Below are 20,689 nucleotides of genomic sequence, written 5' to 3' on the forward strand. Positions count from 1 at the left end.
AGTACTCTACCTTTTTGAAAAATGGAAAGAGAAACCCTAAAGTTTCTATGTAGAATAGGAACCTATAAATTCTTCCTTTCCATTGCCCCATCTTCCATGTGAATTGCACTAAAACAAATTTTAGCCCCTAGGTGGCCTTGGAGGTGTTGTAAATCTCAGAAAGTGGTAATGGGGAAATAGGGCTGAATGCATGACTTTATGAGGAGTATACCGAGAGTGTAGGAAGATAGCCTTTGATCCATGCTGAATGAAGGATGGGTGGTATAGTCAAAAGAGCTGTGTAATCTCAGGAGCCAAATTGCACTTCATTTCTCTATTAATTGCAACCGTTATGGCTGTGCGTAACTCATTTGGCCTCTGTGGTGTAGCTTTTCTCATCTGCAAAATGAGGTGGTTGTATTCACTAGTCCCTGAGAATATTTCTAGTTCTAAATCTACCAAAAGTGTGAATACATTAATGAAATTATGTTGCATGTCATAATGTTTATATCTGTTAATTTTTAAGGTTTATTCTTCTTATATAAGCTGATATGAATTCATGAACTAATTAATAGAAACAATGCGAACATATTTCTATTAGGTTACAGTAAGAAAGCTTCAACTAGAACTTACTCATTCAAAAAAACATGCAGGACAGAAGCTTAACTAGAGGGTAAATCACTTTTTTGAAATAATTTGAGGGATATGAAACAAAACTGCAGAAGGAAATACATCAAACTAAATGCAACCTATGTATTCAAAAAGTCAATAGTTGCTCATTGATTAATGGAAAGTGTTTTCAATGTAACTTCAGTTTTTACCATTATTATCTGAACACTGCGTCTGTCGTTCAAATGGACATAAAACAAGATTGATAAACTCCACCATTTCTACTCTTCAACTGGGATAATTATATTCACTCTTTAGGTGTTTGACAGTTTTGTTTTTCTGTCCTTATGCAAAGAATGAGATAGTTTTCCAAGTAACAGTACTAACTAAGTCATTTCCATCACTTTATATTTGGAAATTCCTTAATCTTTATTTTCTCATTTAATCCCCATAACAGTTCTGTGAAGTGGAAGTTGCTTACTTCTAATCAAACCACTTGAATAAGAGAAAAATGATATTTCTTCATAATTTGTAAATATATAACTTGTGCATGCCAACGGACATTGAGAATTAAATTAATTAGATGAATAATCTTATTAATATTCTCTAATTTATTCGTAATGATCTCACCGTGTTGCTTTGCATCTCCACAACTTCAGTCATGCTCTTCTTCTTGCTTAATTATACTTCCCCATTTCTGCTACCTATCCATAATCTATCTGTTCCTCAGCACCCTGATGCACGAATACCTCTTTCACCTCCAAGATCCTTTTGAATTCCAAAAGAATGATTCTTTTGCTACATGTCTTTTTGGACTTTTCAGTCCTATTGATTTCACAGTCTTCTGAATTCCACTTTTCATCTCATACCACATGATTTCCTATTTAACTGTGTACTGATAGCCTTATGTTGTTCCTGTTATCAACCTACCATTCTGTGTGCCTAAGGCTTGTTTCCTCAACTAGACTGTAATTCCTTCAGGACATGGATTGTTTATAAAACGTCATCTTCCATAGAATTTGTTTTTCACAGCTTGTTGGAAACAAAAGTCATGGTCATTATTGTAGTAGTAGTGGTGGTAGTGGCATTAGCAGTAGTAGTCATCTTCATAGTGGTAGAAGAAGAAGAAGCTAAGTAAATGTTTATTTCTTGATCTTACCCTGAGTTGAAAGTGTAGCTAACATTAAAATTGTTCCAAGGTCATATGTGGACTGTATTTGGAATAGTCCACTTTGAGTCTTTCTAGTCTCATTTTTTATTAGTTCCCAATTCCCTAGAGTCTCCCAGTGGCAAAATAGAAATTCAATAAAAAATGTTTTACTGTTACTATTAATAGCACTACTACAAGTACTACTACTACAACCACCACCAATACTACCACTACTACTTCTACTACTACTACTAAAACTACTAGTACTAGTACTGCTACTACTACTACTACTACTACTACTACTACTACTACTACTACTACTACTACTACTACTACTACTAAAATTATTATAATAAAGGCTAAGGAAAGCATAGAAGAGTTTGACAGTCAAGTTCCCTAAAATGTTCCCTTTGTTATTGCAAAATACATTTCTCTGTTATCAGTTGTGTTTCACATTTATGTGCTTTTAAATGTAATATATTCATCATTACACCAGCCAAAAATTACAGAAATATATATACTTGGTATCCTTCAAAACCTATTTTCAGTCTTGTACCCATTTTCAATGGTAAAGTAATAGAAATCTATGCCAGCACACTGAAAAATAAAATTTTCGACGACGAGGTTGTTCTCTGCTTGGAGGTACGTTGCTGGAATTATGGATAGAATGTTGGACTGGGGTTAGAATGACCTGAAAAATATTTCTAAGTCTCAGAAATCAATACTGGAATAAAATATGTTTTGTTTCCCAATTAACTCCCCTACCACCCATTCCTTTTATTACCGTCGCATTCTTTTTGGGACACATTGATTAAAATATTAGCCTTCCAAAACTTTTGTCTTTAGGCTACAATTGGGAAGGTACGTGTGAACTGAGCAGTAGAAGGTATAGCAAGGAAGCACTAAGTTAGAGTCCATCTTTGGCATTATGACTTAACTCACATGATTGCCTTCCAGGGAAAACTGGCATCATTTCTTCCCTGTCTAATTTCCCTGACTATGCTGGCAACTAAGTTTTTACTATATAAGAATTAATCCAAATTACTGTTTCCTCCTTTTTCAACACTTCATCAAATAGTGAATGCCGGTTATGTGAATTAAACTATGGTTAATTCTGACCAGGTTACAAATACTATGTGTAAGACATGTCCTCTTTCCTTGTAGAATATGCACTTTCACTGGGAAGCCAATGCAGAATAGTGGAAGTTCATTTATAATACAAGGTAAGATATAAAGAACTACTCACTGAATGGTATATATGTAAATATTTATAAAAAGGAGAGACCACTATAGTCGGGGGTTAGAGGAGGTGGTAGTTAAGCCAGTCCTGTTCTTCCCTACACAAAAAATGGTCAATGAAAATTTGCAAAGTTAGCAATTCTACTGCAAGAACAGTTGCCAAATAGCTACATTTACTGTGTAGTATATATTTGCATGCATAATATCTATTGATACGATACATATATACTAAGAAATACCTGCACTTGAAGGTGACTTTTCCAACATCCCCAGGCTTGGCTCAGCCCCTTGCTGTCCATATGAGTTTTCACAAAGGGTTTTCTGTCTTCAGGCCTTGGTTTCCTCATTTTCAAAATGTTCTAATTGACTTTTCATGTTAGGGACTGTCTATATTTACATCCACTAAAGGAACATTATAAATGCAGCTTTGCAGTCTAATAACATTAAATGATATCATTTGTATTGTGTGGAGTAGGACCTTCAAATACTTCGCTAGCTCCTTTATCCAGATCTGCAACTAAAATTACAAAGACACAAAAACACATCGGTGTAAAACGTTTTTCAAAAGAAATTTACTTACGTTTTAGATTTTGGATTATATTGGTGGAAGCTATCCGGCTTTCTACAAATATTAAAACATAACCAAAACTCATTTGGGGAATATTGTACAATGAAGTTATATTAATGAAGAGCTGATCTTGAATATGCATCTCTTGCAATAGGGATGAAAAGATAAGTTAGGCTACTGTTTCTCTGCTTTTGTTTTTTAAGAAAATGTTGTTGGATGACATCAAGAATTCTTTTTAGATTTATTTCCTTCTCTGTGATTCAAAATAGTTTAAGGCACTTGGTCAAAATTAATACTTTTTAATTATATAATATTTGAGCTATAAAGAGTTTGACTCAACTATCCTGCTCATTCACACAGATTAAAAAAAAACTTTTGGAAACAAGTAAAAAGAAATCTGGAGAATCTGAAAAAGGAGATTTTCTTGACAAGCGGGAAGTGGAGCAAGTATAATCTGAAAGGGATAGACAAATTAATAGGTTGAAAAATAAGGTAATCCATAACATAGAAGAATGTGAAATATCTTCTCTTTATATTCCTCTTGAAGTAGTTAGAACACGTAGCAGGTCATTGGAGAGCTACATCCTTGAGATTTACATCTTCCCCATGACTGCAAAGCAATACTTTCTGTTTAAGTCCTAGTCACATGTTTCTTGCTCCTCTTAGGAACTCAGTAGATAAGTTGGGGAATTTATATTTACATGAATCTTCTAGGCTCCAGTGACTTTCTATCTAGATTTGTATGTTAGAAATTTTTCACCTTCTGCCATTATAAAATTCATGTCCAATAAAATGTATCTAAATATAGTGTGTTAAAAGCACCTATCAAGGATTTTCAAATTGTCACGTGTGAGAAATATCAAGCTTGTTTTGCTCATCAGTGGAAACTGCAAAGACACAAATATTGATTTCACGTATACACAAATTTTCTAAGAATTGGAGTCTTCCCAAAAGGAGATAGACTGTTTGAAGAAAGCAAATGATGGAAAGCCTTTCATGTGCAGTCTTTCCAGGGCTCTTAGAAATTCTGAGCTCCCTCTCATTCTCCGCTTCTCTAATCCTGAAGATAAAAAAATATCCCTGACAAGGAGGACTGAATCATAAAGTATTCGGAAACTATTTGAAAAGAGATTTGAAAATTACCAAAAATAGGTGAAACAAAATTTGATTGCAAGATGATTACCGCTAATATTAAGAAACTTCATAATACAACATAGAATTAAAAGTGAAGGACTTTCTCTATGAAAAAAGGGCTCGAGTTGGTTTAAGGGAAGGAAAGACTCTAGTAGTCTAAAGATTTTCATTTCATTCCTCCAGTAAGTGGGTGAAAACCTTTTTAGTGCACTATGTCCTCTGCATCGCTTTTCTATTTTAGGGAATCAAAGACCTTCCCCCAGCATGAAGAATAAGAAATTGACTCATTCATCTTAAACTCTTTCTTTTCTTCTTCTTCTTTTTCTAATTTTCTTTGTTTACAGTGTTGTACAGTCATATCCATATAACTTAGATTTTTTTTTCCTCTTCCCTCCTGCTCCTTTCCCCATGGGTTCATCAAGCAATAGATTGCTACATTCCTTGACTTTGTGTCTTGTGTGTCTAACTTATTCCCCTGATCTAAGATTCTGTTTCTTAGCCACGTGGTTTTCATAGTTATTGCTTTATTATATAATTTGAGATCTGGCAGAGATAGGCCACCTTCCCGAGCATTTCTTTTCATTACCTCCCTTGATATTCTGGACCATTTGTGCTTCCAAATGAATTTGGATATTATTTATTCTATTTCTAGAAGTTATTTATCTTGTGTTTGGTGTGCCACTTAATAAGGAAATTAATTTAGGTTGAATTGTCATTTTTTAAATATTTTATCTGATTTAAACTTGATCTGATTATTTGGTGTCATGGGCAGAAGGGAGGAAAATCAAGGAGGGAGAAAAGTTTGGAACATAAAATTTTACAATAGTGAATTGCCAGGCCTAGAGGCCTGTGTGGGCTACCCGAGTCTTCTTACCTCACCTCCGAGGTCTTCGGTTGGCCAAAACTGGATGCTCATATGAGACAAAGGACGTTCCAGAGTCGAACAAGGGTTGAGCTTTATTTCAGGGTCTAGTTACAAGTGCAGGGGAGTCTTCCTTAGGAGGAAGAGGGGGAGATTTCCTAAGGAGGCTAGGATCTTAAGGGATTGGAAGTAGAAGTACAAGCGGGGAGAGAGGGGGAGGGGAGAGAGGAAAGAAGAAAAGCGGAACCTACTGTCCTCTTGGCTCCTCACATGCTAAGAGAGCTTTCAGGCTTCCTCAATCCTACTTAACCTTCAGCCGCACAGTTTGCATCTGAATACCGTGCTGTTAGGTAACTAGGTGTGCCCAGATCCGGGACAATCTCGAGGGCGGGGAGATCTCTCTCCCATCACGTTTCTCACGGGAAGAGGCGGAATTACTCGAGATACTTCGGTTCACCTCGATTCCCTGCCGTTCCCTGGGGGGGTCTCGTGAGAGCTCTAAGATTTAGAAGTCCCACTTTTACCCACCCGAGACCGTCCACAGGGATTTGAACTTCCAATCCCAACCGTGAATGTTGAGAACTATACATGTAATTGAAAAGAATACTACTAAGAGTATTAATGAAAACATTAGAAGACTATTTGAATGTGAGTTACTAGTTTTATTAAAAAAGAGAATGAAATACCAGAGAATTAATAATTAAACAACTAAAATGTGACTACATTTTGTTCATTTGTACATTTGTTCAACATCAAATCATCTTAACCACATATGTAGAAATATGCCACTTGCATTTTGTTGAGTATTCTTTTGCTGTGGTCAATCAAATATTAGAATCATAAAGCTTGAGGTATAAGAGATTTCAGAGGACATCTCAACCAACGCCATTATTTGAGATATGAGAAAAATGCAGGTGAGGAATGTCAACTGACTATCCACATTCATACTAGAAATATGAGGCGTGGGATTTGAATCCAAATGATCTGACTTCAATCTGTGTTTTTTTTCCCCATTAAAGAGTGCCTGCTTCTCTTAATTTAAAGCATTAAGTATAATAGAATATTTTCCAACTCCTGGACATGTAGGCCTCGGTCTTCAGCCTTTCTCTGAACAGAATGTGTTATCAGTGGTCATGTGGCTCTCAGATTCAGAGTAGAAGCCGAATGCTCAGGTTTTTTAGCAGCTTTTCCATTTTTCATAGACTGATTTTCCATGTGTGTAAAGAATATTTTCAAAGAATTGTCAGAAAGAAAAAAAAAAAAGAATGCACCTTTCCTCCTTACGTAATACAGAAAGCTTTCAATGGTCCTGGAAAGCTTTGGTAACAGGATAGGGACGCTGGGGAAGGGATTTTACATCTTCTGAAAAATTGATCAAAAAATCATTCTTTAGACAGGGTGGGAAGGTACATATATGGGAAGAGATTGTAAAGTCAAACGACTTATTTAAAAACATCTAGGTCAGCCTAATGTCTGCTTTATTATCAATTGTTATATGTCCCTTTAGCTTGCGTAGATTGTTATTTCAAATAGGGTAGATATATTTTCAATTTTTCTGCAGTGGAGGATAGTGGCATTTATGATCTAACGATTAACAAATTATGAGATAAAATTTTGCATGTCCTTAAGGAGACAAGTGATAGGAGTGTTTAAAATGATAAAATGAACAATTAAAGGGCATTTGTTTGTCATGCTGTAGACTCGTATTTCTGTGATATAAAATCGTGATGAGGAATAGGGACAATATCTGTAAGGGTAAGAAGTGTACGGAGAAGTGTAACACAACTGAAAGCACAGGAAGGAGGCAGTTTATGAAGTTATTGAAAAATCAAGTAGAGGATTTTGTATTTGATCTCAGAGCTAAAAACGAGCCAGTGGAATTTATTGTGTAGAGAAATGAAATGATTAGTATATTTAGGAGTTAGGAAGACCACTTTGTCTGCAGAATAGGATATGGACTTGAAACAGGTAGTGACTGGAGGCCAGCAGATCCATTAAGAAGGTTCCTGAATAGTCCAAGAGCCAGTTAATGAGGGTCTGTATGACAATGATGGGATATATACAAGAGATGATGTTTAAGGTAGAAACAAGACTCGGTAAGAGATCTGATATGTGGTATGAATGCAAAGAAACAGTCCAAGTGATGCCAAGGTTATAAGCCTCAGTGACTGGAAAACTTTACCTAGTGTAAGACAGTTCCTACAATAAGGTCCAAAAAAGAAAAGAAACTCCCTCAATCAGTAAAAGTTTCTCCTCCTTGACGAAGGTAATATAAGTTTGGAATGCAAGATCCTTTTAAGGTTATTAGTACAACGAACTCATAGATAGTACAAAAAAATTCATGACAAATGCTTGAGAAATTTGAATGAATCCCTTCGTGACGTCAGAAAGGGGAAAAATAACTCTGATGCAGGATAGATCTTTTATGTCCAAGGAATTTCAAAGTGTTTTTTTAAGTAACGCATTAGCTTTTTAAGAAAAACAGATATTGCACTTTGGATATGAAGAATTACTTTAGAACTGTTGAAATTTTTATTACAACTCAAAGGTTCTTAATCTGTATTGTAAGAGTCTATGTTAATGTTCAAAAGGCTAACAATGTGCTATATTTCAAAAGGCATTGGTTATGAAGGTCGAAATGGAATCTTCAGAGCTAATCAAGTATAAGTCATTTACAAAGACATCCAGAGAGACGAAGTGACTAAAGTTACATAGCTGGTCAAAGTTCCCATTTCCTATGCAATCATTTTTCTCTTACACCTATACCTCTTGCTCATCAAAATGTTTAAGATGTGTCATCCTATTATGATTAATCATAGAGAGCAACAAAAATAAAGAAATGAGATAGGAGTTTTAGTAATTCCTGAATTTTTTACAGTAAATCGCAGATTCTTCAATGTAACAACTTCTGAATTCCTAACATTCCTATTGATCTGAACCTCCTCTCCCACAGCTACTCTTTCCCCTCCACCCTTACCCTTGTTGTAAGCTTAAGGAGAAAAACGGTTAGGAGCTTTTTTTTTTCCACTGCAGCAGCGATGAAAGGAGTGGTATCAGATATTGCAGTCTGCCGATATGAGGAGACAGACTTCTCTTTTCATTTTCTGTTTTTCCCCATACTTCCCATCACTAGTTCCATTATGGGTACAAAATTAGAAAGTTCATTTGATTTGGGCATTGATCGTCTAGTAGTCTCAGTGAGTGGATCAAACATTGCTCAGAAAAGAGTTACAAGACACTAGTGTACATATATTCTGTTAGACTGTATTGCATTGCATTGCAATATATTATAGTTATTTTTATATTTTGTTATGTTACATCACGTTACATCACATCACATCAAATGACATCACATTACATCATCACATGATATATTATGTAATATTTTATGATATCTTTTTATTATATCATATATTATAATTGTATTATGCCATGTTATATGGTATCACATTAAATCATATGGTACTTATAATATCTCATTAACTTATTATATTTACTATCTCCTCCCATTTATTCAGCACCTCAAAATGCTATTATTTACAAAGTTCACTCCTCAGAACAACTCAGTTAGATAATATATAGAAGTGGATGTAGTAGACAATAAGGAAATATGCAGGAGAGAGTGAGGAAATATGAAAATTCTACTCTGAAGAATTTAACAAGATTCACCACTGTCGCACGGGCTAACGACAGTGATAAATTGGAAAAGGGGAAATGTAACACAAACTACGTGCGAAAATATACCTAAGAATCAAGAACTCAAAGTGACCACTCAAAAGTCTAACACCTATATAACATGAATATTTTCCTTAGTCGAGTAGGGAGACAACAAATATAGTGAACATTCATATACTCACTCACTCACACACACACACACACACACACACACTCAGAGACATACACACACATGGAGACATTTATCTTATAATAAAGGAAATCATGGGTTACTGTCATAATAATTACTTAATAATGAATTATCTTTATGTGGTTTAATCATGTTCTTGGTAGAGGCTAATCTTGGTAGAGAAAAGCAGTAGAATTATCTTTGAAGAAAAAAAGGGGATATAGCATGGAATTACATCAGCTGCAACACCAGAAATATAAACATTCAATGTCAAGTATTTTGAAATGGTCAAAAGGAAAGATATAGACGCTCATCTATTTCTTTTTTAAATTCATTTCTTCAATATAATTTGTTTTCTTCCATCACCAGAATTTTCCCTAGTGTCCTTTCCTGTACCTCCAGAGCCATCTCACATAAAAAATAATATTTTCAAAGTAAACTATAACAAAGAGAACAGCTAGGAAAAGTTCAATTTAACAAATAAATCTGGAAACATAACCAATATTCCACACTGATGAACTTCCCACCAGTGTAAATGAGTGAGGTGGGAGTGCCATTTTAACTCTTCCTTGGGAACAGGCTTATTTGTCATTCTACCACATTCACTTTTGATTGTTTTGTGCTTGTGGTTTCATTTACATTACCATAGTCCGAGTATATATTGTTTTCCTGGCTCTGATTTCTTCACTCTGAGTCAGATCATGCAAATGTCTCCATGATTCTTTGTTTTCATGATATTTGCAGTTTATTATAGCACAGATAAATATCTGACCACATTCATGTACCATAATCTGTTTAATTATTCTCCAATTCTTTGGCATCTACTTTCTTTTCGATTCTTTTCTATGACAAAAATTAGTGCGATAAATATTGTTTTGTGGATGAGGACTTGATTCTTGTCAAAGATCCTAATAGTGCAATCTCTGGCTCAGAAAGTATGAATGTCATACCCTCTTTATTTGCACAACTCCAAACTGCTTTCCAAAATGATTGAACTACTTTGCTGCTCTACCGGCACTATGCCTCTGTGCTTACCTTCTTACAATCCCATACCTTGCTTTCTAAGAGTAGCTTGATGCTTTATGAAGGCAAAATTCTTACCACAAGGAGAATGTCCGGAAACATCATTTTCTTATCAGTCAGAGATGGCCAGGGAAGGGAAGGGCAACATAGAGTTAGACTACAAGCCCAATTGTAAGAGTTCGTAGAAAGTTAACCAATCAACAAGAGTTTCATAAGCATTTACTATATGCTAGTCACTGTGCTTAGGGCCAAAGAACATAAGATGACAAACAACATAAACTCACAAAACAGTGAGAATGAAAAGCAGTAGGGGGAAACGTTAGTGTGGAGTTCTTAGGGTTCTAAGTCGATTCATAAGTTACAGTGGATGAACAATATAGAGACGTGAAATGGAGCAGGTCTGAACATTTTTTCTGATTAGTGGTGATAACGGAACTACAACATTTGAATTCTACCTCTTCTATGCCCAGTTCAGAATGTGAGGAAATGGCAACAGCAGCTGAACAGATAAAACTAGGAAGAACACTTGGATCTAACCAACATATCCAGAAGAATTGCATAACGATAAAATTTACAATTAATTAAATGAATACAACAAAATTTTGATGGAACTGAGGAATATGTTTTCAAGATATCTGAAAGGAGGAAAGAGTTCAGAAGGAGTGAGAGGCTCCTTTCCTTTTTAAAATGTGACTCAAAAATACAGCAGCAATTAAGCCTCACACACAGTCCTCATCATGATAAACCATAGGAATGGACTGTGCTTGCATACAAGGTATCCTGGATGGATGCATCATAAGGGAAGAAAAGGTTTTCAGAGGTTGTTATCAAGCAGACCATACCTTCTTAAATGGACATGTTTGGATATCTTTGTTAATTTTTAAAAGTCTTTGACTCAGTAAAAACGTTTAATCTTCTCCTGAAACATGATATCTCCAATCCTATGCTAAAATCATACAAAATTCTGTAACACAGGCAACCAGTCGTTTAACAGAGGACAAAACACAGACATATTTGCTTCCTTTATTTATCTTTTTCTTGCAGGATGTCCTTTGAAGATTGAAAATGAAAGGATCCCAATCTATTCAATGAAATTCAACAAACGTCTTTTAAAAAAATATGTAATTTATTTATTTTTCAGTTCTCAACATATAATTCCACAAGAATTTGAATTAAAAATTTTCTCCCCACCTCTCCCCAGCCACTACTCCAGGACAGCATGCACCCCATCCACCCCTTCCTCCAGTCTCTCCTGCCTTCTAGTACCCACCTTCTTCCTTCCATTCCCCTTCACCTCTATTTTCCTGTAAGGAAAAATAGATTTCTGTAATTCTTTGCCTCTACATCTTCATTTCCACTTGCATGCTAAAGCAATATTTAACATTTAGTATTAAAATTTTGAGTTTCATATTCTCTCCCGCCCTCTCCACCCATCTCGATTGAGATAACAAGCAATTCAATATAGGTCATATATGTCTAACAGTGCAGGGCACTTCCAGATAGTTTGGTTTTAAAAGACTTACCACATTACTCTCTGTCTTATCCTGCCCTCCACTTATTCCATTCTCTCCCTTGACCTATCTTCCCGCAATAGTGTTTGCTTCTGATTATCCCTTTCCCAAATTTGCTGTCCCTTATGTTATCTTCCCTCTCCTATGCCCTTTCCCTTTGCCTTCCTGTAGGGGAAAACAGATTTACACATGCAGTTGAGTGTATGTTATTCGCCCGCTCTAGCCATATCCCATGACAGTAAGGCTCACTTATTTCCCTTCATCCCCCACCCCTCGTCTCCTCCGTTGTAAAAGCCTTTCCTTCTATCTTTCATATGAGATGATTTCCTACATTCCACCTCTCCCTTGCTCTTACTCATAATACATACCCTTCAATAGTAAGTTTCATCTTTTTAGGTATTCTCGCTTCATATTCAGGTCATCCTGTTTCCTCTGTCTATATTGTTTGTGTGTATACATATATACACGTATGTATACAAATATATACGTATATATATATATATACATATATATATATATATATATATATATACACAGACACATATATAATGAGACACACATAGGCATATATAATATACATATTTACATACCCATATATATCTGCATCTACTCACAGACATATGGAATTATATACATAATACATATATGTATATGTATGTATATATACACACACATACATATACATATACTACCTCTAACTGCCCTAATAATGTAAAAGGTCTCAGGAATTGTAAATAACAACTTTCCACGTAGGAATGTAAGCAACTCAGATTTAATGTGTTCTTTAAGACTTGGCTTTCTTGTTTATTTTTTCATATTTCTCTTGATTCTTGTATTTGAGAGTCAAATTTTCGATTCACCTCTGGTCTTTTCTTTTTTACAAATTCTTATTTCTGAGCATTCATTTCCACAAGATTTGGAGTTCCACATTCTCTCCCCGTCTCTCCCCTCCCCCATCCCAAAACACCCTGCATTCTGATTGCCCCTTCCCTCATTCTGCCTTCCCTTCTATTACACCCCTACCTTCCCTTGTTCCCATCTTGTTTGTTTTATGATGGGACAAGATAGATTTCTATACCCCATTACCTCTATTTCTTATACCCCAGTTGGGTGCAAAGCAATTCTGAACATTCTTTCCTCAAACGTTGAATTTCAGCTTCTCTCCTTTCCTACTTCCCCACTCATACCTATTCAGAAGTCAAGCATTTCAATATAGGCTCTATTAGCAGGGTTTTGCCAAAGACTTCTATGATAATCGTGTTGTGAAAAACTAACTATATTTCCCTCCATCCTATCCTGCCCCGTATTTATTCCTGTTTTCTCTTTAGATTTTTGTCCCTCCCCTAATGTGTTTACCTCCAATTACTCCCTCATCCCATTTGCCTTCTCACACCCCAGGTATCCCTTGCTCCCCTATTTTCCTGTAGTGTAAGATAGATATTTATAGGAAATTGAGTGTGCATGTTATTCCCTCCTTAAGCCAAATGTGATGAGAGTAAGCTTCACTTTTTCCCTCCCACCTCACCCCTTTTGCAGTCCATTGAGAAAGCTTTTTCTTTCCTCTTTAATAGGAGATCATTTGTCCCCTTTCATTTGTCCCTTTCGCCTCCCAATATATTCCTCTCACCTCTTAGTTTTAATTTTTACTTATCATTACTTCCTGTTCAACATACCCTCAGCCCTCTCTCTCTCTCTCTCTCTCTCTCTCTCTCTCTCTCTCTCTCTCTCTCTCTCTCTCTCTCTCTCTCTCTCTCTCTCCCTCCCTCTCCCTCTCCCTCTCTCCGTATCTGCACGTGTGAGTGTGTGTACTTCCATCAACTAGCCAAATACTGAGAAAAGTTTCAAGAGTTAGGAATATTATCTTTCTATATAGGAATGTCAACATTTCAACTCCAGTAAGTCCCTTATGGTTCCTCTTTCATGTTTACCTTTTCATGCTTCTTCGATTCTTGTCTTTGAAAGTCCAATTTTCTATTCAACTCTGGGGTTTTCATCGTGAATGCTTGAAAGTTTTCTATTTCATTGAATGACCGCTTTTCCCCCTGAAGTGTTCTACTCAATATTGCTGGGTAGGTGATTCTTGGTTTTAATCCCAGGTCCTTTGACCTCTGCAATATCATATTGCAACTCCCCAGTCCCGTAATGTAGAAACTGTTAGATGTTCTGCTTTCCTGATTGTATTTGCACCATACTGGAATTTTTTCTTTCTGGCTGGGTGCTGTATTTTCTCCTTGACCTAGGAGTTCTGGAATTTGGCTGCAATATTCCTAAGAGCTTTTCTTTTTGCATCTCTTTCAGGAGGTGAAATTTTTACCTTCTGCTTCGAGAATATTGGGGCAGTTTTCTGAGATAATTCCATGAGAGATGGTGTCTAGGGTCTTTTTTGGGATCACGACTTTCACGTAGTCCCATGATTTTTAAATTGTCTCTCCTGGATCTATTTTCCAGGTCAGTTGTTTTTCCAAAGAGATATTTCACATTGTCTTCTATTTTTTCATTCTTTGGGGTTTTTTATTGATTATTTTATTTGCTTTCAGTGTTGTCCAATCACTTCCCATTATCTTAGATTTTTTTCAGCATCCTCGTCCTCATTGTCTCCTCTCTCCGTACTCCATCGCAAAGACAGCAAGCGGTATTAAAGAGCCTATACAATACATTCCTACTGAATGCAATTTCACCTCCGTCGTGTTGTATAGAAGACTTAAAATGAGTGGGAAAAACCATAAAACCAAACCAAAGGTAACACACAAAAAATGGTTTGCTTCGTGCTGTGATGTATCCCACAGTTCTTTCTTTGGACGTGAAAGGCATTTTGCCTCCAAAGTCCATTGGGAATTGTTGAAGTCCTTGCATTGCTTTGCAGGACGAAGTCTACCAGAAAAATTCCTCACACACTGTGGTTGTACACACGCACTGTGTACAAAGTTCTCCTGGTTCTCCTCCTTTCACTCAGCACCAGTACCTGTAAGACTTTCCTGGCCTCTCTGAAGTCTTCCTGTTCATCATTTCTTATAGCAGAAGAGCATTCCCTTACATTCATATATCACATCTTGGTCAGCCATTCCCCAAATGATGGGCATGCCCTTGATTTACAGTATTTGACCATCATAAATAGAGCTGCTTTAAATATTTTTATACGTGGGAGACCCTTTCCTATATTGCTGTATCAAAGGGTATGAACATTTTTGTAGCCCTTTGGGCATCGTTCTAAATGGCTCTCTAGGATGACTGGATCAGATCACAGGTCCACCAACAATGAATTAATGTTCCAACTCTCCTACATCGTTTCCCACAATTATCATCTTCGTGTTGTCTCATGTGAGCTTATCTTATAAGTGTGATATGGCACCTCCAAGTTTTTTATTATTTGCATCGCTCTAATCAGTATTGATTTACAGAACTGGTTCATGTGACTACAAGTAGCTTTAATTTCTTACTCTAAAATGTGCCTATCCCTATCCTTTGACCACATACCAGGTGGGAAATGACTTGTATTCTTGTCCACTTGACTCAGTTCTCTCTATATAGTAGAAACTAGACCTTTTACACAGACCCCCAGTGGCAAAACTTCTTTCCCAGTTTCCTGTTTTCCTCCTAATCTAGGTTGAATTGGATTTGATTCTGCAAAAACTTTTCAAGCTAATATAATCGAATTTATCCGTTGTGCACTTCATAATGTTCTCTCTCTCTTCAGTCAAAAATTTCTCCATTCTCCATAAAATGGACAAATACAGTATTACTTGCTCCTCTAATTTGTGTATAGTATCAATCTTTATACCGAGATCATTTGGACTTTATTCTTGTGTAGGTATCAGGCTTTGATCTCTGTCCAGTTTCTGCCACACTGCTATCTAGTTTCGCCAGGAATTTTTGTCGAACAGTGGGTTCTTTTCCCAGAAGCTGGAATCTTCAGCTTTCTCGAACAATAAATTGGGACATTCATTGTCTATTGTGTCTTGTGTACCTATATTTTTTCCCCTGGTCGGGTCTACTCCTCTGTGTCTTAGCCAGTAGCAAATGGCTTTGATGAATGCTGCTTTGTAATACAATTTGAGATCTGGAAGTACTACCCCCACTCCACTCGCATTTTTTAAATTAGGTCATTTGATTTTCTGGACTTTTGTTCTTCCAGATGAATTGTGATTCTTTCTCTATCTTTTGTAGGTCTCTAAAATAGTTATCTGGTAGTTTGATAGGTATTGCACTAAAGAAATAATGTAATTTCAGTTGAATTATCATTTTATTATATTGACTCAGCCTACCCATGAGCAACGGGTGCTTTAATACCTACTGAGATCGGCCTTTACTTGTGTCAAAAGTGTTTTGTCAATGTGTTCATATAGCCCCTGGTTTTCTTCTGACAGGTAGAATCCCAGATATATTACAGTGAATACTGTAGCTTTCAGTGGGAGAAGGTAGAGAAGTAGGAACTCAAAGTTTGAGGAACATATTTTGTAGAATTGTTTTTGCATACAACTGGGAAAAAGGAAATAAAGGGAAGATAATGGAGTACAGAAATTTATTTTGCCCTACAAGACAAGGGAGAGGACAGGGACAAGGGAATGTAGGGGTATGATAGAAGGGAGGGTATATTGGGTGAAGGGGTAGTGAGGATGTTCATTGTTTTGGGGTGGGGTTGGGGAGACATGGGGAGTAAATTTGGAACTCAAAATTTTGTGGAAATAAATGTTGAAAACTAAAAATAAATAAACACTTGAAATCAACGAATGAATCAATGAATGAATAAAAGCTGTAGCTTACCTGGCCCTGAGGTGGCTGTTGTGAGAAAGCAGAGGCTAGATGAAATCATTCAAGATTTCCCAGCAGTTACCAGAGAGCTAGCTGCCTTAAGTGTGTGGGAGGAGTGGTCTGGCCACAGAAGATCTCCTCTGTTGAACTAGAGCATAGGAACACTCGGTGGTTGGTGAACGTGTCTGCACTACTGTCTTCCCTAGTCCCCTAGGATGCTGAGGCATGTATAGATTCCTGGTGTTGGTTTGTGGACTCCAACGCACTGGGGTTTCACATTTCTTCCTTGTTCGCTGAAGTTCTTGATGATTTCTTAGAAGATATTGTCCAGGTCCTTTTTTGCACCATGGCTTTCTGTTAGACCAAGAATTCTTGCATTTTCTCTCCTGCATATATTTTCCAGGTTAGTTCCAGAACACCTACAATACTGGTCCCCTTCAGCCTTAGCAAGGTGGACCTCCCAGCCCTTTGAGATATTCTGAACCTCACAGGCTAAGAGACTGTTTTCCACTTTGGCTGATCCCACTGTTCCAGGATTTGTCCTGGGGAATTATTTAAAGGGTTTTTCAAAGATCAGCAAGGGGAAGGGCAGAGCATTGAACAATCACTCCTCCATCTTGGCTCCCAGAAGTTCAAGTAGATAACTTACAGACTTTGGATCTGTGGGCTGAGAGTCACAGGAGTGACTGCTGCTGTTACCAAGGGTCCTGTACATCTCTCTCCCTCACTTACACAGGACTCCTTTCCTGGGCTGATATGTTGGAGAATTCGCATACCTTCTTCAGTTTCAGTCCAGCCAGGTGCTCCACTATGGTGTGTTCTGTGCTGATGCAGCATGTGCACTCCACGCTCCCCCAGCCCCATGTTAGAGATTCTTCCCATCGAAATTCCAGACCGTCCTGGGTTGGAAATCTGCCACACTCCATCTCACAGTGGATTCTGCCACTCTCGGATTGATTCAGGGTAATTGTAACAGGGCAGCAGAGTCAAGATAGTAGAGTGAAAAGAACGACTCACCTAAGCTCTTGGCAAAACTCCTTCGGATACCTCTGAAGGCAGAATCTGACCAAATTTTGGAGGTGTGCGATCCAGTGAGAGACAGACTGTGGCGGATTCAGAGCCCAGGACAGACTGGAAGGTCCATGGGAAGGATCGGTTCTGAGAGGGTCAACCCACAGCGCACAGTGCAGTGTATCCAGCACAGTGGAGTGGAGGGGCCCCGGGAAACCTCATAGCAGTAGGCAGAACGGGCTGAGCTGCAACCATGTTTGGGAGGCCATCAAAGCCAAGCCAGTGAGACCTACTCAGTGCCAGATATCAGCAAAGCAGCTCCTGAGACTTTCAGCCCTCAGATCAAACAAGGTGAACCTACTTGAACTCCTGGGAGCCAGGATGGCAGAGTGATCAGTAAGTGCTTTCTCCTCCTACCCTGATGACTGTGAAAGAACCATAAAATATTTCCCCATAAAAATCCTGAGTCAGCAGGAACAGCAAAGGGGGCAAATAGTCTCATGACACCTGAGGCTAGGAATATAGGTAAAGAGAATTTCTCCTACTGTGGCAGAGGCAAACCAGATGGTCAGAGGACCCAGGGCAGAGAAAAGTCGCACTGGGACCCAGCCGAGCCTCAGCACCGTGAGAGGGGCTCCAGAAGGGGTGGGAACTCAGACTAGCATCTAGGAGTGTCTTAGCACTTCAGGAGAAAACGGGAAGACAATAAGGCAGCTGTGATCACCATCCCCTGAGCTTACTTTTGCCTCAGTGCAACTGAGGAGATCTCCTGTGACTAGACCACTCCTCCCCACACTTAAGGAGCTAACCTCAGGGCTGATATGGGATACACAAAGCAAAAATTTGCTCTTAGCTTTTTCACAAGTCAGCTCAACACCACGTTGCGCAGCTTCTAACTGAAAGCATTAGAAGCCACAACACACAATCAATATCATGAACAAGAAAAAGCAGAAGGGCAAAAACCATAGAATCTTTCTATGGGAATAAGGACCAAAACAGAAATATCAAAGAGGTCAGTACTGGGGCTGTACTTCCTTCAGAAATTTCAGAATGGTCTCGAAACAGCTCGCATGCACAAACAACTCTCCTGGAACACCTGAAGAAAGAAATAGAAGAAAAACTTACCAATGATTTTAAAATGATAAAAAAAGAATTCACTGATGAGAACATCTCCTTGAAAAGGAAAATCGAACAAATGGAAAAGGAATACAAAATTAACTGAAGAAAATAACTCTCTAAAAGGAAAACTTAGTCAAATGGAAAAGGAAGAACAAAACCAAACTGGGAAAATTGGGCAAATGGAAAAGGAAGTACAAAAATTAACTGGAAAAAAACACTTCTTCAAAGGAAAAATTGGGCAGATGGAAAAGGAGATGCCAAAGTAAACTGAAGAAAACAATTCCATAAATATTACAATTGGGCCACTAGAAACCAATTAATCAAGGAGACAGCAAGAAGCAGTCAAACAAAATCTAAAGAATGAAAAGATAGAAGAAAATGTAAAATATCTACCCAGAAAAACAACTGACCTGGAAAATAGATCCAGGAGAGACAATTTAAGAATTCTTGGCCTGCCAGTGAGCCATGATGAAAAAAAGAGTCTGGACAGTATCTTCCAAGAAATCATCAAGGAAAACTGCCCAGAAGTGCTAGATCCAGAGGGCAAAATAGTCATCGAAAGAATCCACCGTTCCCCTCCCGAAAGGGTTCCCAAACTCAAAACCCCAAGAAATATCGTGGCCATATTCCACAACTATCAAGCGAAGGAGAAAATACTACAGGCAGCCAGAAAGAAACAATTCAAATATGAAGGAGCTACAGTCGGGATCACACAGGACCCTGCAGCTTCTACATTAAAAGATCGAAGGAATTGAAACCCAATATTCCCTGAAGCAAAGAAGCAGGGATTACAACCAAGGATCAACTACCCAGCGCACTTCAGCATAACATTTTAGGCAAAGAGACCACCATTCAACGAAGTGAAGGATTTCCAGACCTTCCTGACAAAAACACCCGAATGTAATAGACAATGTGATTTTCAAATGCAGGTCTCAAGAGAAGCATAAAAAGGTAAACGGGGGGGGGGGGAGAGAAGACTTGTTACTCAATTTGGGCAAACTGCTTACCTCCATATGAGGAAAGATGATATCTGTTAATCTTGAGAATTGTGCATCTATTATGAAATATCAAAGGGATATATGCAGAGGGAACGGGCATAAAGTAAATGATGTCATGTTAAAAATATGATTGCAGTATGCCCAAAGGATTCTAAGAGGAGATGTGAAAAGGAGGAAGCAGAAAATGGTAAATTGCATCACAGGAAGAAGTACAAAAGTATAGTAGAGGGAAAGAGGGGAGGGTGATGAGCATTGTTTGAGAGGTACTCTCATCTGATTTGTTTCAAGCAGGGAACAATAACCTTAATTAGATAATCCTAACTAGTTCCAGAGGCAGTAGGAGGGGAAGGGGGAAGAAAAGGGAGGGAAGATAAAAGGGAGGAAAGAAGCAGTAAGGGTAAAGGAGAGTAAAAGGGAGTGGGGTCAAAAGAAGGAAGGGAAGGCTGCAGGAGGAGGTGGTGAAAAGTCAAGTTTATTCAGATTCTCCTTTTAGAGATATCTGAAGGAATTTCTGGTACAGCATAGGGGAGTACACGCTCTCCCTCTCCCATCTTGCAAAACAGCCCCCTCAGATTCTAATAAAAAGCAGCAATCATCCAAACCACTTGGTACTGGCTAAGACATAGTTGGTTGGGCATAGGTTAGGTACACAAGAGACATTAATCAATGCTTATAGGATCCTATTGTTTGAGAAACCCAAGGATTCCAGCTTCTGGGATACAAACTCACTGTCTGCCAAACCTGCTGGGAAAACTGGAAAATAGCATGGCAGAAACTGGTCATAGACCAATGCCTGACAGCATATGCTCGAAAAAGAAGTCCAAATGGTTCACAATCAAGCTATAAAGGCTGATAATATATAAAAATATCAGGGAGCAAGGAAGAGATTATTT

This window comes from Notamacropus eugenii, chromosome 2, assembly GCF_028372415.1.
Source record: "Notamacropus eugenii isolate mMacEug1 chromosome 2, mMacEug1.pri_v2, whole genome shotgun sequence".
Taxonomy (NCBI): Eukaryota; Metazoa; Chordata; class Mammalia; order Diprotodontia; family Macropodidae; genus Notamacropus; species Notamacropus eugenii.